Source organism: Callithrix jacchus, chromosome 9 (genome assembly GCF_049354715.1).
Source record: "Callithrix jacchus isolate 240 chromosome 9, calJac240_pri, whole genome shotgun sequence".
Taxonomy (NCBI): Eukaryota; Metazoa; Chordata; class Mammalia; order Primates; family Cebidae; genus Callithrix; species Callithrix jacchus.
The window spans coordinates 95,091,101-95,116,413 of NC_133510.1; the positions used below are offsets into that span (position 1 = coordinate 95,091,101).

General features: G+C 33.3%; 1 protein-coding gene across 34 annotated transcripts in view; it reads left to right on the top strand.

Moving 5' to 3' along the window:
- MGAT4C (MGAT4 family member C) overlaps window positions 1-25,313 on the top strand; it is a 934,265-nt gene that overhangs the window by 679,232 nt on the left and 229,720 nt on the right. For 8 of the 34 annotated variants that reach the window (XM_035257229.3, XM_035257235.3, XM_078338085.1 and 5 more), the window contains one exon: window positions 6,855-6,921. The exons of the other annotated variants lie outside the window; for them this stretch is intronic. The gene's annotated coding sequence lies outside the window, so the exon portion shown is untranslated. The remainder of the gene's footprint in view (window positions 1-6,854; window positions 6,922-25,313) is intronic. 34 annotated transcript variants of the gene reach the window in all.

Genomic DNA, 25,313 nt, shown 5'->3' on the forward strand with positions numbered 1-25,313 from the left:
TTTTTTTAAAATTAAGTAACATCTATAAGTTAGAATTCTTAACTCTAGTAACTTTCATTTCCAGTGAACACTGGGAAGAAAGCAATTGTAAACTGTCTGTCACACAGCAATATGGAGATTGGCAAATTTATAAATCATGATGTCTAGGAGCATGTGCTTTCTCATAGTACAATTTATCAGTGTGGCACAAAACATGTTTACTAACAGTCAGCCTCTCTTTGTGATAAGAAACTGTAGGAGGGGACACTTTGGGAGGCTAAGGCAGGTGAATCATTTGCAGTCAGGAGGTAAAGACCAGCCTGGCCAATATGGTGAAACCCCGTCTCTATCAACAATATGAAAATTAGCCGGGCAATAGTGGTGCACACCTGTAACCCCAGCTACCAGGAAGCTGAGGCAAGAGAATTGCTTGAGTCTGGGAGGCGGAGGTTGCTGTGAGCTGAGATTGTGCCACTGCACACCAGTCTAGGTTGACAGAGTGAGAACCTGTCTCAAAACAAACAGAAAGTGTAGAGGGGAGACATTTTATCACTGTCCTTAGGTTTCTTTGCTAGGCTTGAGAATTAAATTATTTGTAAAGATTTTTCTCAGGCACAATTTTCAATTTTTGGGGTTAAGAATGTTAAAATCTTATGCTATAGGGAGGAAATGTTTCACATGGGAATTTTATCTTACAATTATTTAACTTACTTATATTTAGCTATTAAGATTGGATTGCTTATAAAGATGAGACAAAATAGCTAGTCATCATCTTGTTTTCCTTCCTGAAGAAATTTGTAATGCAAAGATAACATGAGCTTATTTTACCAGCAAACTGAGATGGGAAAGTTGTATGTCTGCAATATATTTGATTCTGACAAGCTTGAAGATATGCCTGATTTAATCAACACACAATATATATATATTTTCTTTTTGAACCAAAGATTAGCCAAGTCATGTGAACTTGAAAAGCATTTGGGTTAGTTTTTCTAAAAGAATACTCGATTTACATAAGCACTTACTTTTTAAGATAATTATATAGAGCTCATTTACAATTTAATTTGGCAAATTATAAAAAGATAGAAAAATATTACACATATACATTTTACATAGTGACATGCATAAATATATAAACAGAAATAGTTCTTATCATTTTCATTTAAAAATGTTAGTTATGTACCAAGGACAGTAATACCAAACCCACTAATTTCTTTAAAAATATCTAGATCTAAATAATTTAACTAGCCAATGGACCAAGATATTCTGCCCAGATAGTTACATTTTTTTAATAATAGCTGTGAAAAAGACTTTAAAGATTTTCTTCATGGGCCGGGCATGGTGGCTCAAGCCTGTAATCCCAGCACTTTGGGAGGCCAAGACAGGTGGATCACGAGGTCAAGAGACCGAGACCATCCGGGTCAACATGATGAAACCCCGTGTCTACTAAAAATACAAAAAATTAGCTGGCACGTCCCTGTAATCCCAACTACTCAGGAGGCTGAGGCAGGAGAATTGCCTGAACCCAGGAGGCGGAGATTGCGGTGAGCCAAGATCACGCCATGGCACTCCAGCCTGGGTAACAAGAGCAAAACTCCATCTCAAAAAAAAAAAAAAAAATTTCTTCATTTGCCTTCTGTAAGGAAGCTTTAGATATAGTAACCTTTTATTCTTTAATGTTTTAGATGGCTCTGTGTACCAATTAAATAATGCATTTTATTGCTTTTTTGGTGTTTTTGATTCTGTCTTTTCTAAGGCATTTTGCCTCACAAGTCAACACATTTAAGTTAAAATTTCCCTACACTAGTTAGTATAATTCTATGTTTTTATTAGTTAGGTTAACTCATTTCTCCAAAAATATACTAAGTCTGGGCTCATAATTTCTGTACATAAAGTTAGCCTGTATCCCAGAAAATGGAGTCCTAGACTCTTGGAGCTTCAGACCCCTTAGATTTAAAAATCCCATATTCATTAAGTTGTCTGAGACCTCTTATGGGATTCAATCCAGTTAATTATGGGATCCAATTCAATCCTGGATCCCAGTTCAGTAAAAATTGCTCAAATAAATTTGGAGAGCAAAAAGTAAATCTGTGGCGCTCAAATCTGAGGAAGAACTTACCCATGACCCCAGTTACTGCAGGATAACAAGGGGCACAATGGGCCTGACAGCTACCTTTGATCTCTCAGTGCTCCTGGGAGTCACTGTTGGTCTACTTTGGATCCCACTTTTGACACAAGATTGTTAAAAGGAAAACTAGACAAATTAAATTTAGCAGAGTTTATTTGAGTAAAGAGTAAGTCAGGAGTTGCTAAAAACGTCAGAAGCAGAAGGAGTTCAGAGAGCTTCCCACAGCAATGTGAACAGGCAGTGTTTATAGGCAGAAAAAAAGGAAGAAATACGAAGAAACAGCTTGATTGGTTACCGTTCATCATTGGCTTTATTTGAACATAATATGGTCAGTTGGCACCTTGTGATTGGCTAAAACTTGGCTACTATCATTGGCTGAAATTTGGTAACTTATTAAAGGAGTACATTTTTAATTTAGATTGCAGTTTGTTTACATAGTAAGTTAAGTTGCAGTTTTAACACTGTAAAACAATGTGAAAATTGCAATGATACTCTGTTATTAAGGATCTTGCTTTTGTCTTATGGATGAAACCATGGAAATGTGCAAGAAATTGATTGTTTTTAAACCCTGCAAATTAAGTCTCACAACTTACATATATAAAATGCACAACCTGTGGAAAAAGAGATGATGAAGTAGCTCCCTATGTCTATGCATTGATTTAAATTAAAAATATATTTATACTCTAGCTTGCTACAGAAAGCATTGTAAGAGGGTCTTGTTAATTACAGTATTCTTATGAAAATAATCACTACTCCATAACTCAAAATCTAGTGTTTTTCTCAATTTTCCAGGATTGAGAAATAGAGATAAGTCAAGAAGACCCTGTGAAGGTCATAGAAAAATAGAATAGGTCTGAAAATTGAATCTATAATCAACTGATATGATGCAATGTAACTTTAGTATCAGATCATTGGTACCAAATGAAAGTTACTAACATTCATCATTCAACAAATATCTGTTGTGTATGTTTGTAATGTTTCAAGTACTACTGTAGACACTGAGAATAAAGCAGTGAACAAGACTGATATGAACTAAATATTTTTGTCTTCTAAAATTCATAGGTGAAAGCCTTAATACTCAATGTGATGGTATTTGAAGGTGTGTTCTTTAGGAAGTTTTTAGGTAATGAGGGTGAAATCAGAAAGAATGAAATTAGTGCACTCATAGGAAGAGACAGAATAGAGATGATCTTTCTTTCTGCTATGTGAGGACACAGCAAGAGGCTGGCCATCGGCAAACCAGAAGGGCTCTCACCAAGCAAATAAACTAGCACCTTGTTCCTGGACTTTTCAGCATCCAGAACTGTGAGAAATTGACATTTATTGTTTATGCCACCCAATCTATGGCATTTTGTTATAGTACTCACATGGAATAAGAGAAAGGCAGACAAAATCCCTATTCTCATAAAACCTACAAGAGATATTTATAGGCTGTACATAAAAATCAGATAATGACAAATATTCTGAAGAAACTGAAATTGGGAATGGGATAGAGACTCATTAACATAGGTAACCTAACTGAGTTAGCAGAGAATGACATGCATAGTCCAGAAGAAAAGGGATCTATGCAGAGGATACAAGAGGTACGAAGACACAGAAATGAGGGTAAGCTTGTAGAAATACAGAAACACAGAGAAATTCAATTTACTGCATTTGGATTACAGAGTGTAATTGGAAGTGTAGTCACAGCTAATATCACAGATTTGGACCCAAGAAAAGATGATATAGTGCCTGGAAGTCCATAGAAGAATAGTATAATTTATAGAATACAATGATAACTTAAAGAAGGATGCAACAAGACCTGTCTTAGGTTTACAAAGATCACTAAGACCCCCAGATGGGGAATAAATCATATGGGCATATAATAGAAGCAGGAAGCAGTTTAAAGTAAAGGGGTTATGGGATTTGATTTCAGGCAGTCACATAAAGATAGAGAACATTGGAACTTGCTCTAGAAATTTTCTTTCTCAGCCTCCACATAATGATATCCTCATTTCATACTGCTTCTATAGGTTTATCCCCTTTTAACTTTGATTTTGGACAGGCAAATGCCTTTGTTAGCATATGCCAGGCAGCCCAATATGTGTATAGAATATATAAAATTCTTACACACAAGTTTTAGATAAAAATGGCTAGCAACTTGATGCATTTTCAGATTGATATACTGGTTTCTCTTAATTAATTGATGTTAAAGAACCATTAAATATAAACCATTGTGATGGTGGTTGTTATTTTTAATTTGGAGAATAATAAAGTAACTATTACAAATAATAGTGAAAAAATATATGATATTATACATGATTTCTATTCACTGTGAAATAGAAACTTAAAACTATCTTATTAAATGCCTAAAGATGTATTTATTTTCTGAACTTACCATATGGTACCATCATGACTTTGTCCCTGTGCAATCATTTTGCCCCGTATCTGTGAACCGATCAATCTATTGCAGTGAGTCTCAGTAGGGGTGGCCTGGAATAGGAAGAGCAGCAGCAGTTCTTGGGAAGCAGCATTCGGTCTCAGATTCACTTTTGGAAACAACTTGACAAGTGCATGTTTCTGTCCCAAATTGATCTGTCAATTTAGATCACTGATGCTAAAAGCCAGAAAACCAAAGTTATCAGGAAATCTCAAGTAAATTAGAACCATATCCTCCAGCCAGAAATTCTCTTATCCCTCAGCAGACAAAGCTAACGTTCCAGGAGTTTAACTATTGAGTTGGTAAAGGAAATGTCACATCCTGAATTCTGCTGGGAAATATGGTAAGCTGAATCTACAAAACGCACTATTTAGAGCAGACTTTTAAAGACACGGTTCATGAAAGTAACTTTGGGTGCAATTTGTAAAAACAATAATCTCACTAACAGTCAATGAGTGTTCTTTGTTACCTTTGTTTTTCTTTTTGAATAACGATTGAAAGCTTTCATATAACTGTCTCCAATAGGAATGGATATTGAAATATCAATTAAGTAATGAAAATATAATCCAATAAACAAAAACTTATTAAAATTTCTGCTCCCTCCTTTTTAAAAATATTTGGGTTCTGGCATACTGTTGTGACATTCATGTTTCCCTCCTCTTCATGGAAAATTACCATACTTATTTTAAATGATCCTGTCTTTTAAAGATACATATTCTCTATGTCCAAAACCCATGATAAAAGTATTTTATAAGAAGTTCAATATAATACCCACTGCATTTGGGTGCAGTAGATTAGAATGTTCGCAGGGTTGCTTCCTAGGTAATTAGGTGAAATGATATGTGGTTAGAGAAAAATCTATACTGATTTGAAAAGAATGAGTAGTGGATATGTAAAGGAGATTGGTTTCTTTATACTGTCCTCCTTATCTCCATACTAGCCATAAAGTAATGATGATTCTAGGGCTATACTCTTTGAATTTAGAAAGTCAGTTGTTGTCTTTCTTTGAGAGAAATGTTAGGAGGTAGCAAAGATATTTTCCTTTTCTGAGGAGATCAAATCTCTAAAAAGGCACCTGGAATATCAACTTCTAAGCTGGCCAGCAGCTCCAACATTCAGGGACTAAACAGGGTGCAAAAGATACTATCTGAAATGATTCTATCTTGGTAGACAAAGAAAATGGCTGAGATAACATTAGCAGGGTGTACTTTCCAACAACTGCAAAGAAAGAGCAAAGCCATGTAAAAAAAAAAAAAAAAAAACAAAGCAACCACACAAAAACAACTCCTGTATGGATCAGCTTCTCTGGAGGAAGGATACTAACAGCAAAGGAAACGGGTAGAACTTGCAAAGGCATTGGCAGAAACAATCAACTGAAGATGACAATATTGAGATTGAAATCGCTGTAAGTTATGTAAGCTTTTGTTTTGACAGGCAAAACCCTTGTTAGCATATGACATGCAGTCCAACAGGTATATATTCCAAATTGGACTGCATGGCATAAGCTGACAAGGGCTTTTGCCTGACAAAAACCAAAGTTAAAAGAGGGAGATCCATAGAAGCAGTTAGAAGCTATTTTCCCTTAAAAGACAAATGGAAGCAAAGAGGTATACTGCCGTGTGCTACTTTCAGTTCTGCATATTCTGAGTTAGATGTCTATCCTCTATGTTTTGTTAGCACTGTGTAATATACTTACCACTTTTTATCATATGTGTTGGTTTACCTCCCTCTCTATTCAGATTTGAAACAGACTGATAGCAAGATGAAGTCTATTATTTCTTTATCCCCAGCGCCTAGCAAAGATCTGAAATCTATTATCGACTATCTGTCAAATAAATGAGCCAGGTTTAACACTATTTTCCTGAGAGAGACAAAGTAATCAACTAAACATCCCAAACCAAAATAATATGTGTTACTCTTGGGTAAAATCGGAGGAAATATGGAAGTACATGGAGTTGATATTGATTCCAATTAAATACAAAGAAGTTTGACACTTTAATTAGCTACAGATAAATGAAGCCTTATAGTTAAATGATGATTGTGTAAGAGATATTTTAAAATACTCAAACTCTTTCAAGAGTGCTTTCAGATAACTTTACTGATTTCTAACTGGAAGCCGTTGATCCAGAACTCAAGAAAGCATTGAGGATCAAGGGTTGGAGTGTTTCTGAAGCTGGACTAAAGCTGAGCTTATGAGTGAATGACTGTTCAGATGATGCAAATCTCAGGATAGAAAAGCTGTCAACAATAAAAAACAAGACAAGGACTTGTACATCACAGTTTTTATAGTAAAATGGTATATTATGTACACTTCTGTTTACTGCATTTCAGACATTGTTGTCGAAGAAACACAAAGATTTGTTGAACATTGCACCTGCAAGCCGGTGATTGCCCCAAGGTGAATCCACTTATTTTAAATGGCTTTATTTATAGTTAACATAGTGATTAACACCACAACTTGATTAGGGAATATCTATTGGAAAATAACTACTATATGTATCTGAAGTATAATAATCTGTGTTTATAATGACCATGATTCAAAAAAGCATATTCTGAAATTGATAGGTCACGGTGATCAATGGTCTAGGTAGAGAAATTGGAGAACAAAAGTAGTTTCAAGAAACAAGTAAATGAAAGAGTGAGCCTAAATATGCAGACCTTACCTTTGAAAGAGTAATAGAAACAATCTGTATAATTATTAAGAGAACAAATGAAAGGCAATTGAGTGACAAAATTCGAATTTCCTTTTTAAAGATAGAAATGGTACCCTAAGTGGCTGTTTTGATCTATAGAATAATAAGTAAAACTCTTTCTCACCTTCCTTTTGGATAATTGTGGAACAAAGAACTGAGAACTCTAGGAAGTATATGGTACAGTGAAGAAGAAAAATGTTACCTTCTTATTTGTACCAAGCTACATCTTTTATGCTCTTGCTTCATTTACTTCCTCTTTAATGACTAGGCCTGCCTTTGAATATTCCGTCACTGATGAATAGAAAATATAGAATCTTTTATTAAAACCACGTTGAGAAATATAGATTAATCGGCTTAAGTTTAGTTTGATTAAATATGGGGCCAAAAAGAATTTCATGTGTCCCAAAACCCGATGCCGATGCTAAGGATATTAAGAATTTCAAAAATTGCTAAACATATCGTAGCTTGGACAACATGACTGACAATATAAGAATCATATTGGGGCCAGGCACGGTGGCTCACGCCTATAATCCCAGCACTTTGGGAGACCGAGGCGGATGGATCACGAGGTCAAGAGATCGAGACCATCCTGGTCAACATGGTGAAACCCCATCTCTACTAAAAATACAAAAATTAGCTGGGCATGGTGGCGCATGCCTGTAATCCCAGCTAGTCAAGAGGCCGAGGCAGGAGAATTGCCTGAACCCAGGAGGAGAGGTTGCGGTGATCCGAGATCATGCCATTGCACTCCAGCCTGGGTAACAAGAGCGATACTCCATCTCAAAAAAAAAAAAAAAAGAATCATATTGAAAGATAACTGTGTCAAAAGTTGTGACTTTTTATATTAATATTTTTCCTTAATAGAAAGAAAATAATTCCTTTGGCTAACGAATACTGATAAGATTATGGCTTTGAAGGTATTACTAATGGGAACTCACAAAATAGAATTATCTTTAGTTTCTTTTACAGATTTTTAATCATAAGGGGGGTATCTGACTTTAACAAAATATAATTGTTTAATTATATAATTATTGTAAATCCCATTAAGTGCTATCTGCATTCAGAGAAAAATAATAAAAAAGTTTTTAATATTATATAATCTTGGTGGATAAGAAATGTGAGTTCTTCTAAAAATTATATCCACAGAATATCATCAGTTTTGTTAAGCCATATGTTCTTCAATTGTAGACAAGAACTAGGAAAAGTCTACTAATGCAGGGTTCTTATGCATACCGATAGTATTTGAACATCAGAGAATTGTAGTGTCATATTTGAACACAATGTTTAGATCAAAAAGGTCCATACAAATGAAAAATTGAGAATCATTTTTGAAACTAATAAATAAAGGTGTTAGAGAAGCAAATGGTGAATGTATAGGTCCTTTATGAGTTTATTTTGTACTAACATGGCTTCTTATTACTTAAGTAAATCTAATTTGAAGGTAATCAATCTAGTATTTAAGATCATTGTATATTAAGATCATTCTATTATTTAAGAATTTAGAATTTGTGGATTATGTTAAATCCAGATATTTACTCTTCAAAATGCTACTGTCCTCAGTTTGAAGGACTGTAATTATGTCAAAGCAAAGATTGCACTGGGAAAAGTTAAGCAGGAAAAAATAAATAAATAAAATAACCTCTACTACTGCAACAAAGGAAAGAGATCAGAAAGCGGTCTCAACTCAGCCCTGCTGAATGTTTCCAAAGGAGAGCTCTCAAGAATCAGGTTCTTGGTAAAGATATTCCTGATTTGAACAACTGGCAAGAAGCTTAAAAAAAAAAAAAAAAAAAAAAAAAAAAAAACTACATCTTAAAGGGACAAAGAAAGGATTTACACGTTTTGTCATTATTGTTGTTGTTTTTGAGACAGTCTCATTCTGTCACCCAGGCTAGGGTGCAGTAATGTCATCTCAGCTTACGAAATCTCTGTCTCTTAGTTTCAAGTGATTCTTCTGCCTCAGATGCCTGAGTAGTTGGGATCACAGGCACATGCCACCATACCCAGCTAATTTTTTGTATTTTAGTGAAGAGAGGTTTTGCCATGTTGCCCAGGCTGCTCTTGAACTCCTGACCTCAAGTGATCTGTGCATCTCAGCCTACCAAAGTGCTGGGATTACAGGCATAAGCCGCTGCCCCAAACTGGGATTTACAGGTTGTATAAAGGCTCTAAGGGAGGAAAGAGACTTTTGTGGTTAGACCATCTGGATTCTATATGGGTTGGGATGAGAGGGAGGTCGGAGACCTAGCGGCAGGAAGAAACTTATATAAAGTTTAGTCACGCTCAGGAAAACATTCAGGTTGTCTTGATCAATTGTAAGATTTGTAAAAATTCCAAAATGAACTTCATCGTTGATTTGATCGTATGTAGTTTGCTGTTTTTTAAAGTATAAATTAATAGCATAATACTTTATTAACTTTAATAATGTGATTCTTACTATATATGTATTTTTATATTCCATGTAGACATTATTTTAAAATATCTTCTAGTGATTTGGATAAATTGCAAATGTTCATTAATTCTTCATTTTCAGAATAACAAGGATCAAAGTTCATAAAATTGCTTTTATAAAAAACTAGATATACTCTAGTTTTGCCACCTTGAATCCTACATATCACCTATATAAGTTATTTCAGGATTGGAAGAATTATTTAATATATTTGTAGTACTCATAATTGGATATAGTATATGTCATAATTGTGTTAGTAACCTTTTGTTTTCTTTCTTGTTCATGCTGTTTTCTCCTTCCTCCTTCTTTATTTGAATGTTATTGTATCTTTGTTGTTGTAATCATTGTCGTCATCATATTCAATGCCTGATAAACTTGAATCCATTCTTCAAAATGCATAGTGTAGAACACAAGGATACAGGGAAGGGAACATCACACACCAGGGCCTGTCCGGGAGTCAGTGGAAAGGAGAGAAAGAGCATTAGGACAAAAACCCAAAGCATACAGGGCTTAAAACCCAGATGATGGATTGATAGATGCAAGAAACTACCATGGCATGTGTATATTTATGTAACAAACCTGCATGTTCAGCACATGTATCCCAGAACTTAAAGTAAAATTAAAAACAAAAAATAAGCAGAGTGTAAGGAAATAGTCTTTGGCATTTGATGCATGGAAAATCTCACTGTAAAGGTAATTAATCTATGTGAGCCTCTCTTCACATCTATAATGAGGGTAACTAATTATTTCATTAAGTTGCAATGATTAAGTGAGCTAAAAGAAACCAAACAGAAATAAAGAAATAATCCAACATAGAAGAGGGAAAACCGAGACCAGCATTTGTTTTCTGTTTAAATGCTGGTCTTGGTTTTCCCTCTTTTTTCTATACCTGTGAAGAGTTTTTAGATTTTACATTACTATTTAGCCCTCCTACTAAATACTTAAAATTCAGTTTATAATTCTCTTTTTACATTCAGCACCATAGAAAAGTACCTGGTATATGGCAGTTATTTGGCAAATATTTATTAAAAAGGAAGGAAAAGAAATTGAGGTAAAGTGAACGTTTTGTTTATTCATTTTGTGGTTTGACCATATATTGTAGGAGTGCGTACTGCCAGAGGCTGAAAATGAATATGAGATATGCCAATATGAAACTTAAAATATAGTCTTCAACTGTGTGTACCTCATACCTTTCACATAATATATCTTCAATAAAAGAAGGAGGAAGGAATACTGGGAAGAAGAGTGTGTGTGAGAGAGAGGGTGAGACAGCGAGAGAAGAGAAATAAAAGGAAGAGAGAAGAAAAGACCAGAGAGGATTGAAAGAAATAAGAGTGAAAGACAGGAAAGAGAAAGGAATATAGGGAAACAGAATGAAAAGTCAGTAGGTTTCCACTGAAATACTGTCTATCCTATCATATACTACATTCTGCCAAAACTTCTGACCCCAAAACCTAATGCCTGACACCACCGTTTCAGCTCAGCCTGTCTTCAGCTTTCTTATAGATGTCATTATCTACATGCATATAGATATTTCTGACTTTGCTTCAAAAATATCTTGAAGTATTTTATAATCAAACACAATTTTATGAATCTCTTAACTACATTGTGCTTTTCTACTGACTTTTACATTCTCTGTCCTTATTACTTCAAAAAGGATAACAGGTCTCGAAAATATAAGTGGTTCATAAAAATTGTCATAATGGTTTATACCAGTGTGTTGAGTCTTCTGGAATTTAAATTAATTAATTCACACTCACATGCAAAAAAAATCATGACTTGGTATGCATATTTTTACATATAATATGTATTTTATGACCAAGAAAAAGACACAGGTGAATACAAATGTCTGGCTTTACATATGAAAATTATTTTTTTTAATATTTCAAAATCTAAATCTTTGTCCCAAAGCTGTATGGCTTCAATTAAATTAATAACCATTTTGCGTAGAATCTTACAGATTTTATAATCTCTTTCCAATTAAGAGAAATCCAAGTCTGTACTATGTTATTCAATATATTGAATATATTGAATATTGTATAGATAGCCAGAAAATTGAAAATTTTACACATAAAAAGATTATTAATGACTATGTTGAATGATTAATTTAGTTCATCACATTTTATAACTAGTGGTTGGCACAATTTGATTTAAATATTCTATAACTAACTAAGCAATTTATTTTATCTGACTTTATTTCTACTGTAATCATTTTTCCACACCATTGGTTTATGCTTTTTACACATTTGCCCCTCTGTAGATGTTGCACACAGTCAAGGAATTCAGTGTTTGGCAATTCTCCCCCAATATTTTTCAAAGATTGTGTTGCTTATAAAAGTACATCTAAAACTGCATAATTTATAAAGAAAAAAATTATTTCTGACAGTTATGGAGGTTGAGAAGTCTAAGGTTGAGGGGCTAAATGTTGTTAGAGCCTTCTTGCTGGTGAACATCTTCTTCAGAGTCCAGAGGTGGCACAGCGTATCTCAACCTGAGCTTGATAGCTCATGTACTTCTTCCTCTTCTTATAAAGTAACCAGTTCCACTCCTATGATAACACATTAATCCATAAACCTATTAATCCATTAATCCATGAGCCGGTTCATCCACTCATGAGAGCAGAGATTTCATGACTCATTCACCACTTAAAGACTCCATCTCTCAATACTGCCACACTGGGGATACAGTTTCAACAGGAGTTTCACAAAGGTCAAACTTTCATTCCATAGCACATTGGCTTTCTATTTATGCTTGAGATGAAAGATACCTTCTGTACTACCCCATAGTAGACCTGCCCACATTTTATAAAGAGAAGAAAGCAATAATTGCTTAATATTTTTATTTTTTTTTGATAAATGTGAGCTAAATAGAACACGTCAGAAAATAACCTACCTTTAAAAATATTAATACACAAATGTCAGAAACTGAAATAATTCAAAACATGAAGTTCACAAAGTACCACTATAGGGAGGTTCAAATTAATTTTAGGTCAAAGTAAACCTGATTCATATGGAAATCTGAATTAACACTCTAGAAATATAGAGTCAAGAAAGAAAATGTACTTATTATGCCATATTTATTATAAATTAGGTAAAGTACATATTTATGAATCTTCATTGAAAACTTCTAGTAGTTGAAGGGTTTAAGAACCAGTTTTATAGGAAATTTCAAACATTAGAAATATTTGTTACATATAATAATATCCAGATTATTTGAAAATCTGTTAGCATTATGAATTGTGGGGGCCGGCACGTCTGCCAGGGGCTCTTGGCCAGCAAGAGGTTCCCAACCTGGAGAAGGGGGTGTGCGGAAGAGAAGAAGAAAGAACAGACGGGGTCTGGAGGGTTGAGAAGTCAGATGCTTCACCAACAGCTTTATTGAACTCAGGGCCTGGTTATATACATTACAAGTAGAACTGTTTATGTCATGGGATCAATGTTTCATGGGAACAGAAAGTTTTACAATACAATCACAAGTCACCATATTTTGGATAAATATGCTGGGAACAGGGAGATACATAATCAGGTTAAAGCAGGGGTTGCAATTATCAGTCACAAGAGTCCAGGTGCAATATCTAAGTTTAAAAATTTAAAAGAAACTATTTATCTAGGGCAGGAGTTTCACATGAAAATCACAGGCTACATTATAAATCATTAAGTCACAAGCAGTATTGTAAATACTGCATCAAAGGTCCAGGTGCAGGAAAGACATAAACAAAGCAATTTTTACTATCAGCTTGCTTTGAAGATTTAACTCATAACTTTAAGAAGAAACTATAATGAATAGAGAAACAAAAGTGGACACTGTGAGAACCAAAAGTAGACACCATGAGAATCAAAAGTGGACACCATGCCTCCCATCACCTCAGCACAATAACTCATGTTATTTTTTGTATATCACATAAGCCTTCTTGCAGTCCTTCTTCCCCATAGCTCGACTACCTCCAACAGGGGGCCAGTGTCTGGGTCAAGCTCAACCATATGGTGTGACCCACTACTTGGCGGTCTCACATGGGAGCGTTCCCACAATGAATATCTAATTTCTGGTCACAACAAAAATATTGCTTTTAGATGATTAAAATACATGTAGATACCAAACAAATTATGAAAATTATATATATTTTGCAACTGATTATAAGATAAATTGTTTGTTACTCTTGAAACTCCATATTCAAATATCGCACTTTAGGAAAGCAATTATTCAAGGGGGAATTTTAAATATGATAAAATCACTAAAAAAATAAATAATTTAACACATTAATTATAATTCTCAAGAATCAAAATTTAAAAAATGTTTAATTTTTCAATGCCTATATTAATATGTATCTTGGCTATATTTAAAATAGTTTAATAATACTTCATTTCTACTATCTCAAGATTTCCTAATGGTATATTTCTGCTTGATTAAAATTGTTTCATGAGTTATAAAACTGCTGGGTTTTTTAACTTTCTGTTCTGAGCATTAATATTTTTGCTTCAGTAAATATCTAGAATCCAAATTTTTACATTTTGATTTTTGTATACTTCTAGAATAGAGTTACTATACTAGTAATATGTACAAGGATCAGCATTTTTGTCTGTGCCCATTATGCATTTTTTTTCAATTATTTTATATTGTATGTGTCATTTAACATGTAACTTACTATATAAATATAACGACTATTTTTTAAAGTCTATGTTCTGAATTATCATCCTTTTCTTTGAAAAATGTGTGAATCCATATGTTTTTTTGGTTCTCAATAATGTTTTTTCTTAAAAGTTTTCACTTAATGGCATTTATTTATTTACCAAAGCAAATGGTAGAAACATTTACACATCTTTCCTGGAGGGATCGACCATCATCCCGGGTCTTAAACATTTATGCAAATAAAATTACAAGGAAAATGACCAGCCTAAAGCTAAAGCAGCTTAGTATACAGAAAATAAGATAGTTTTAATAGAAAGTAGCAGAAATTACAGCCAAACAAGAGTCCACAGGCACCTCCTATCTGTTTGAAAGTTATATGCTGTTTTCAATGGTTTTGATGTTACTCTAGTCATTGAAATATATGTGCTTAATTTTATAATATATCTACCAATGTTTTCTCTCCTTTTACATAATCCAAGATCTTGGAACATTTTAACACCATTTATCTCTATAAGTTTATTTGTAGCAGTTATGTTTATCTTAATGTATTTTGCTTGTATTCTGTTATTTTATATCATTTCTTTAAATTTACTCACATACTACACTCTTTTGTTGTTCTTTTAAATTTGTTTTTTCTTTTATCTCAACAATTTCATCTGGAAGAATTTTACTTCTGATTAAATATTCCATCTTCTTCAAAGTTTTTTATAGTGAGGGGTCTGCTTGTGGAAAAATCTCTCAATTTTTGGTTGTCTGAACACTTTTTATCTAACTCTGTTTCTTGTAATATATTTTTGTGAATAAGTTTGCTACCATCTGTTGGTTCTTTGAAGTAAATTTATCTTTGTCTTTCTACTTCTAATTTATTTACCCTTGTTACTATAGAAGTTAGCTATAAGACATTAAGTAATTTATATATATTTCTTGAAATATCCTTGAAAGAAGAAAAATAGATACCAACAAACTCCACATTCAATCTGGCATTTTGTCTGGTAACATATTATTAACTGATGCACATTGATAGGGAGAAGTAAATGAGTTTGGAGCTATCAAAACACCTAGAATTTGATCAGAGAGACAAAAGATACATAATTCTGCAAAGGAAGGATTCCAAAATTCTTCCTGGAAATGTTTGAGAATATTCACCTAAGAACTGAGCTTCAAATGTTCATGCTGAACACTCTGCTTGTTACTTTGTAGACAGTAAGTCCTGTTCAGCTCAGATGTGACTGAAAAATAGAAGAGGTCATACAGTACTGGAGCCATTAGAGTTCTAGCCTACCCTTGGAAGTTTACATAAGAACCCAGAAAGTTTTATAGGGATAAGGATACCAGCTGTGAATCAGAATATAACCCTTTAATTGAGAAGACAGAAAAAATAAAGACATCCTAACTAATCATAAATAAAGCTTAATAAAATACAGAAAATCTGTCAGGATTTTATTATCAAGACAAATCAGTACCATATAAAAAAAAGAAATTATCTCTCCTTTTAAGGTAACATTCAATGTACACAATTTTTAAAAACGTACCCGCTATGTAAAACAACAGAAAAACGTGAAATGTATTTAGCATCAAAAGCAGTCAGTGATGAGATAGACTTTGAGTTAACAAAAAGGATTTAATACAGTTCTTAAAATATGTTTAAGGAAAGTAAATAAAATTATGGACATATGAGGGAAGAATTTTGAAATTGCAGAGGAATGAAAACTATAAAATGAAAATGAAAATACTAAAAATGTATTATATATTTTTAAAAATTTATTGAATGGATTAAGCAGCTTATTAGACAGTAGAGAAAAAAGAGTAAGTGAAATTAATGGCAGATCAATAGAAATGCCATAAAGTGAATATTTCAAAATAATAAAGTAAATAAATGAAGATTTAGTAATATATAGGAAAATACCAAGTAATACAGCAATGAGTGTGATTCTAGGAGGGGAGAGAAAAATAGAGAAAAATATTTAAATTAATAATGGCTTAAAACTTGTCAAACTGGTGAAAAATATCAACTTATATAACTAGAAATTCACTGAAACACACAGATAAAAATACTTTAAAAAAAATTAGCAAATTGAGTTCAATAATAAGTATAAAGTATAAGCTATTATTATATGGAACATATCTACTGAATGCAGGATTGGTTTAACATTTGAAGAGCAATTAATCTAAAACATGACTCTAATGTAATAAAAGAGAAATATTATGAGTACATCATTAGACCATCTTTAATAGCTAATCATGTTAATAGCACAGAGTAAAATAAAAATAAATGAAAATTTTCTTAATCTGATGAAGTATTTTTCTTAAAAACCTCAAGCTAACATCATATGTAATGGCAAAATATTGATTCTTTCTCCCTAAGATTTCAAACAAGGCAAGAATGTGAGTTCTCATTACTTTATTTAACATTATATTAGAAGTCTTACCAGTGCTATCCAGCAAAATCATGACTGAAAAGTAAGTAAACCTCTCTTTACTCACACATAAAATGATTGGATTTGTGAAAATCTTAAGAAATATATTTTATAATGTTTAATTTTTTTCAAATTCACTGGATACATGGTCAACACATAAAAGAAAAGTTGTAATAGCACCAAAAAGTGGAAAATTTAATTGAAGCCCAATACCATTTGCCATGGCATAAAAATCAATAAAATATTAGCAATGAAATCAGTGGAAAATATGCAATATATCTGCACTAAAACCATTTTTGGGAGAAATTAAAGAAGAATTAATGGCAAGATAAATCATTTTCATGGATTGGAAGATTCAATATTGTTAAAATGTTTGTTCTTAAATAATTATATAGATTCAAATAAATCCCAATAAAAAAAACCCAACAACCAATTTGTTACAAATTGACTAACCAATTATTCTGGAATTTCAAAGGACCTGGAATAGTCAAAACAACACTAAAAGCAACAATAAATTAGGAGGACATACACTGCCTGATTTCTTATAATAAGAATTATATATTTATGTATTTCATATATGCACTACAATTTTAAATTTAATATAAAACAATATATTATACATATATATATTATATAAATTATATAAATATAACAAAAAATTATTATGTATAATATAAATTTTAAAATATAAAATAATATTATAAGGCTTACAATATAGCTTCATTAATCAAGACAGTATGTTACCAACACAGTGATGAACAAGGAGAACAATGGATCAGAGTAGGAAGTCTATACTTACCAGGCAATAGTAGATGCACAGTCTAATTGGCTTTCAGCAAAGTTGCTGTGATAATTTAGTGGTAAAATCTCATATCATATCAAAAATACTTTGGCATGAGTCATGCATACATGTAGAGTGCTTAAAATAATAGTTTCTAGAAGAAAAAATAAGGGAAATAACTTTGCATCCTTGAAAACACAAGCCACAGCTTGAAAGAAAAGTATTTGCAAAAAATCTGTATTACTCTGCAGGGACTTTCATAATAAAAGATCATAGACCGCATGTCTCAAACAACAGAAATTTATTTTCTCATAGTTCTGGAGGTTAGAAGTCAAACATCAAAGTGCCACCAAGATTAGTTTCTGGTTAAGCCTCTCTTCCTGCCTTGTAGATGGCTGCCTTCTCATGACCTCATCTCACCTTTATTACCTCCTTATGCCTTTTTCCGAATACAGTCACATCGGGGATTTTACATTTCAATGTATGGATATTGCGGGACAAAGTTCAGACTGTAACACCATCTCTCTGACAAAGGAATTGTATGCGAAATGCATACAAAAGGCAAACCTGGTGAAAAATGAGCAAAATCTAAACAAACATCCAGTAAGAACATACAAAGGTGCTTATCAGTCATCAGGGAAATAAATATTGAAACCACAATGAGCTGTGTCTGTGAGCTTTTATCTACTAGAAGGCCTAAAATTAAAACAACTGATAACTAAAGTTGTGTAAAAAGTGCAGCAGCATAAACTCTCTTAATATACTGGTAGCATATAAAATTTTCAACCATTTTGGAAAAGTATCTGGTAGTTTCCCACAAAACACCAAGATGCAGCTAGGTATTTACTGAAGAGTGAAAATACATGTATACAAAATTACTTGTACAGGATAGTTAGAAAGATTTATAGATAATAGCCAAAGACTAGAAACTACCAAATGTTCATTAATAAAATAATGGATTAAAAATTATAGTATATTCATAAAATATACTATATTGTAATAATACAGTAATAAAATCAACAACATGGGTGTAGCTCAATACTATTATGGTGAACATAAGAAGCCAGATGGCCAGGCATGGTGGCTCACACATGTAATCCCAGCACTTTGGGAGGCCAAGACTGGGAGATCACCTGAGGTCAGGAGTTCAATACCAGACTGGCCATCATGGCAAAACCCTACCTCTACTAAAAGTACAAAAATTAGCTGGTCATGATGACATGTGCCTGTAATACAAGCTACTCAGGAGGCTGAGGGAGAAGAATCACTTGAACTCAAGATGAAGAGGTTGCAGTGAGCCAAGATCCCACCATGGCACTCCAGCCTGGGCAACAGAATGAGTTTGAGCAGATGATTTCTTGTATTTGAGATTTTAGCTCTCTGATATGGCATTAGTGGTATACATTTTCCAAAAATAACAATGTTACATTTATTTAGAGATTATTATTTACATGATGTACTTCACTAAGCATTTTACATGCATACTATTAAAAATTATGACAATATATATGTTTGTTCTATAATATATGATTTCATCGACAAGGATGCCAACTTCAATTAGGAAGACATTTAAAAAATATTTTGTTAATTTACAATATATCTCCAATATCTACAACAGACCCAGGGCATAAAATAAATGCACATTAAATATTAATATATGCTTAATTAATGATTATGAATGATGAAATAAAATATAACTTGGAATTTTTTTAAAACTTAAAAAATACAATGGACTGAGCACTGAAATCAGAATATGTAGCTTATTTAGAATAAATTTCTACCTTCTTCCACTAAAATGCCCCTTGACTTTGTCATCTCTCCTGCTAATCCTGAACTCCCCGGAATCCTTCCTTTTTGCCTCTGCTTCCACTCAGTGCTGCCTCTGCCATATGTCTTCATACTCCAGCTGCTTCACACTGCTGCTTCTATCCCTGAGGATTCCACAAGCATCCTTATTCTTCTGTCACTGATATGGTTCCTATTGGCATATCAAAAGTAATGGCCATATGAAGAAAAGTTTAGGGATACAGCAGCAGCAGCAGCAGTAGAAGCAACAGTCTGTCAAGATGTTTTAATCTGGAATAAATTCAGAATAGATCAATTCAGCATGATCATTGAGGTAACTGTTATGAGTAATGCTATTAAATCCTTTAATAGTGTTTTATTTGCCACATAGATGGCATTTGTTCTTTGAAAGTCCCAGTGATGTTAAAATGAACAAATTCTGACACATATTTGAACATTTGCTCCACACAGCTATCTGAGTCTAGTGTGAACCCTATGCGATGCCTAAGACTTGCAAAAATGCAAACGTCTTAGTGGCATATTCTTTAGTAGACCCTTGGTGCCTTGGGAGCAGGAATTTTCAATTGGTAAATGAAGATGCATTGTATTGGCATTTTGAACATTACAGTGAAGAAAAAAGATGGAATTAAAGTTAACAGAGACATGCTCTCAAATTACAACTGTCACAAAAGCATCATTCTATAGTAAACCATACGAGTGTCGCAATTTATAAAAATAATGAACAACCACTCAAACTGACTTGAAAAATGCCTCAGTAAAATGAGAAGATCTGATGAAACAGGAAGCAATTTCTATGCATGTGAACAATGAAAATGTCAGAAAAAGATGTCATAAAATTTATAAAACTTCTTTTTATTATAAATCCATGTAAAAGAAGCAATGTTTTATAACTGTAGAGAAGGTTACTAAAAAAATGAAAAGGTAGTGGAGAAAGTCAAACATATTAGTAGTCAATAAAAAATTAGATTTTGGAAAAAATATTCATTTTGGGTTTTGCTATAGTGCTAATATGTCAGGGGAAAAGCAGATGACTGAATGGCCTTCAGACTCTACTGACAAAATGAAATAATTTTGGTTCTTTTAACTCATAACTTTGTAATGAGTTATATCTATGTATATCTACTTAGATTATGTATTCAAGTTAAATACTCCTAGTTGTTTTTGTATACTTCATAGTGACAGCAGTTTTGAGACTGCATATTAAAACATATATTACTAAACCTCATTCCATTAGCCAGTGTTCTGAATATGCATCATTTAAAATGAAGCATTCCATAAAATTCTCATCTTTCTTAAACCAGATATTACCAGATATTACAATTACTCCTCAGAAATTTTCTTGCTGATGTTAGAATATACATTTGAATCAATAGAAGCAATTGTCTTGCCTGTGTAATAGTAATTCTAAGAATGCACCTTTAACTTTTTTGTGTTAAAAAGATGACAATGCTTCCATTTAAAAATGTGCCATCGTCTATCTATGGTTCTAGGTATCTATCTCTGTCTTTCTTAACGATGTATCATAGAGTAAGGTGGCTTATAAAAATTTAAATTTATTTTCTCACAGTTCTGGAGCCTAGAAGTCCAGGATAAGGGTGCCAACATGGTCAGGTTTTTGTGAGTGCTATCTAAGGACTGCCATCTTCTTGTATCCTACATTACAGAAGGAGGGCAAGTGAACTCTGAGTTCCTTTTATATGGGTCCTAATTTTAATTATGAGGGCTCTACCTTGTGACCTAATTGCCTCCCAAAGATCCCATCTAGTATGTTAGGCTGAAGGTTAGAATTGCCTCCCAAAGATCCCATCTAGTATGTTAGGCAGAAGGTGTGTATTTATGTGTATAATGTATATGTATATATGTGTATAATGTATATGTATACATGTATAAACATGTATATATATGTTTATGTGTATAATATATATGTATATGTATATATGTATACGCATATACTTACAAACATATAAATGAGGAGATATGTAGAAAAAATGTCTCATCTTAGAGAACACTTATATCATCATGAACAGAATATTAGTAGAAATATGAACAAAGGTGCTTCTGGTGAGGTCTCAAAGTGAGAAATATGTTATTGGAAATTGGAGGAAAGGCACTCTTGTCATAAAGTGGCAAAGAACTTCACTTAATTGTGTTCTAGTCTTTTGTGGAAGGTAAAATATGTGAATGATGTCCTTGGATATTTAGCAGAGAAGATGTCTAAGCACAGGTTTGAAGGAGAGGCTGGATTTTTCCTTATTGCTTATAAAAGGTGAGAGGAGATATACAAATTGATTAAATTTTTACACAAGATGGAACCAGAATTTGAAGGTCTGGAAAATTATCAGACTATCCCTATTGCAAAAAAAATGGAAAGCGTATTCTAGAGAGACCATGTGTATGGCTGGAAATTTGCTCCTTAAAGAGACTACTTATGAATTTAATCAGCCATCTCAGCTGAAGACAGGAACAGAGATGGAATTACATCAGCAGAAGCACTGACAGCTGGAATAAATGAAAAAGAATTGTATGTAATAAAAGAAGGCTGTCAGACTTCTGGGACTCTACAGAATAAGAAAGTAGAATTAGCTGGCTTCAAACATTCCTTATTATTTAAGAAACAGGAAGAATAACCCTGAAAGTGATTCAGAGAGCATGAGGGTTGCTATTCCCATCACATACCCAACAAGGCAAAGATGTTTTCTCTTTGGTCTCAGAGGGAGAGGGCCACCTCCTAGGTTTCAGCAGGCCAGGATGCCCTGCTCAGTATCTCAGGGGCAGGGATGCCCAGGCCATAGGAATGGGGCTTCTGTGCAGAGTAGAGGAGGTGAAGATATCACCCCAAGGGATCCAAAGGGCAGAGCATCAAACCAAAGAGGATTATTCTTGAGACTTATGATCAAATGGAATTTGCCTTGTTAGATTTTAGACTTGCTTGGGATATCTAACTCCTTTGTTCTTTCAGATTTTCCATTTTCGGAATCAGAATGCCTACCCTGTGCCTATGCTAGCATTGTATTTTGAAAGCATATGAGTTGTCTGGTTTCACAGGTTCATAACTGCAGAGGAATTTTGCCTAAGGATGAATTATACATTGAATCTCACCCTTATCTAATTTTGATGATATTTAGTTAAGATTTGAGACTTTGAAATGATGCTGAAGTGAGTTAAGACTTTAGGGTATGTTGGGATGGGGGTGAAAGTATTTTGCATGCGAGAAAGAAATAAACTTTGGGTGGGGTGAGGGGCAGAATGTTATGAATTGAATTTTGCCCACCCAAAATTTGTATATTAAAGTCTTAACTCCTAATAGAGCTGTATTTGGAATTAGAAACTTTAAAGAGGTAATTAAGGTTAACTGAGGTCATTAGAGTGAGTCCTAATTCAATAGGACTGATGTCCTTTTAAGTTGATAAAGAAACAAGAGCACTCTCTTACAGAGAATGACCATGTAAGGACACAGCAATAAGGTGTTTTCTACAAACCAAGGAGAGAGTGAGCAAGGCCTCACCAGAAACCAACCCTGCTGGCATCTTAATTTTGGACTTCCAAACTCCAGAGCTGTGAGAAATTAAATTTCTGTTGTTTAAGCTACACAGTCTATGATATTTTGTTATAGCAGCCTCAGGCAGACTAACACACACACATAAATATGCAGACTAATACATGTATGTATTTATATATTTCCATATACAGGTCTATAGAAATATTTACATATATATGGAGAAAGAGAGAAAGAGATGGGAAACAGGCAGACTGGGGAAAGACTTGCATCTATGTAGAATAAATGCATGCTTCAAAAATGAACACAGATTCAGATGTTTGTTTTCTACGGTATATAATTATTTACTCATATATTTTGTGAGTTGCCATATGATTCAGTTAATCTGATAATCTACTGGATATCAAAAATTAATTTTAGAGCACCACTTGAAATTTATGTCAGCCTAGAGAAACATATGTGATATGCATTTTAATTAACACATTATCAACTCTGAGAATATTAGGTATGATCTAAAGGAAGACAGATACCTATATCTGTGTATGATGGAACTGGTGCTGTCTTTTCAGAGGATAGAACCAATAAATCTTTATATTTTAGTTTTTCATTTTCAAGTATGTATATTTTATGATAACTATTATGCAAAGAATTGAAAACATGTAACCATAAACTTTAATCAAAAAGAGTTTATTTGGTATTCTATAGAGTGATTCAATGTCTCCTTTATAAAATACCTTGCTTTCTTTGCTGATAGCCTAATAAAATTACTATAATTCAATAAGGAAAAACTAGCCTATAGAAGACAAAACAGATCACTAAGGACAATTATAAAAACCTTAAAAATGGCTTTAATTATTTTAAAATATTGAAGAACTACTTCAGCAACCAGCCCTTGAGGAACCAAGATCTTGCAGAGAATAATTATACCAAGCAGTGCCCAAATTTCTGTGCCACCTTTCCTTTGCTTATTTGTGTAAAGGGTCCAGGTACAGAAAAATCAATCATAGCTTTAGGCAGGTTCTTAGCATAAGAAAAGTGAAAATAAGGATTGATGTTTACCAATGCAGCCAGAACTTGAGGTGCCAAAATCCCAGAAAGGAAGAGGAGTGCTAACAGGCGAGCCTAACACTTGGCACTTTTCTAAGCACTTGCTGATATATTAATTTTAGCCAAAATGCTAAGAAGCTGAATGGAGGTTTGCCAATTTCATGGGTAGTAGAGACAAACATTTAGTTCAAGACCTGCCAGAGAAGATGGGCTTCAGTAAACACTTCAGGGTTTCAACTGGCATTAGAGCAAACTCAAATAAACCCATTTGCAAAGGCAGAAATCCAGCCTCAAATCAGTCTTATCACAGGCTGATAAAATTGATTTGCTCCAGCCAGCATGATGGCTCATGCCTTTAATTTCAGCACTTTGGGAAGACGAGGTGAATGGATCACCTGAGGGCAGGAGTTCAAGACCAGCAAAAGCCAACATGGTGAAACCCCATCTATTACTAAAAATAAAATAATAATAATAATATGATGTTGATAATAAGGTATATGATAAATAATGTCAGCAAACTACTTGCACTGATAACATGAATCACATGGTAACTGCAGAAATAACATTAAGAATATGGTTAGAGTGAGAGTTAGTGAATAGGAAGATACATCATCAGAAAAGAGTGTAGATAACAGAAAAAAAGTATTGAAAATACTGTAGAAAGCCTACAAGATTTATTAAACATGATCAAAAATTTTAATCTTTCTTCTAAATACCCCAATTACAAGGAAAGAGAGAAATAAGAGAAGGTGAGGTTAGGTGAGATGATATGATATGAGGTCAGAGAATAATAAAACAAAGGCAGTGAGTGAAAACAGTGGCTAGAAATTTTCCCAAAATAATAAGACAAGAAACCCCAAAGTTAAAAGAAGCTATGTACTGAAAGTGGAATGTATACAAACAAAACCTCAATTTTCTGAAAGTTAAATACATAGAGAATATATTGATTTAAACAAAAGGCACATTATCTTTGAAAGAGCAACAATATCATCTATAGCTGACTATATAACATAAGCAATGGAAACTAGAAGATAATATGATTCGGTTACTAGAGAGCTAAAAGATAAAACTGCCAAACTAGAATGCTGTGCCTGAAAGAAAAATCCTCCAAGTAAAAAGAAAATAAGAAATTTGTCTAAAAACAAAAACTGAGTTTGTTGTCAGTTGTTTCAAATAAAGTGAGTATTGTTCATGCAAAAGAATATAATTACAACTGAAAACACAGAAATAGAGAGAGGAATAAAAACCAATGATAACAGTAAATAAATATAAAATTAAAATGCATGACAATATAACACTGAAGCTAGGAACTTAGAAGAAAATAGAAAAACTAAATAGTAGGCTCAAGTGGAGAGAGAGGTTCTATGGTCCTTAAGTTATTTAAAGTAAAAAATGTACTAATTTATATAAATATATTAAGATAAGGAAGCACGCTGTCATTTTTTGAGTAAAAGTAAAAGCAAAATATTATAAAA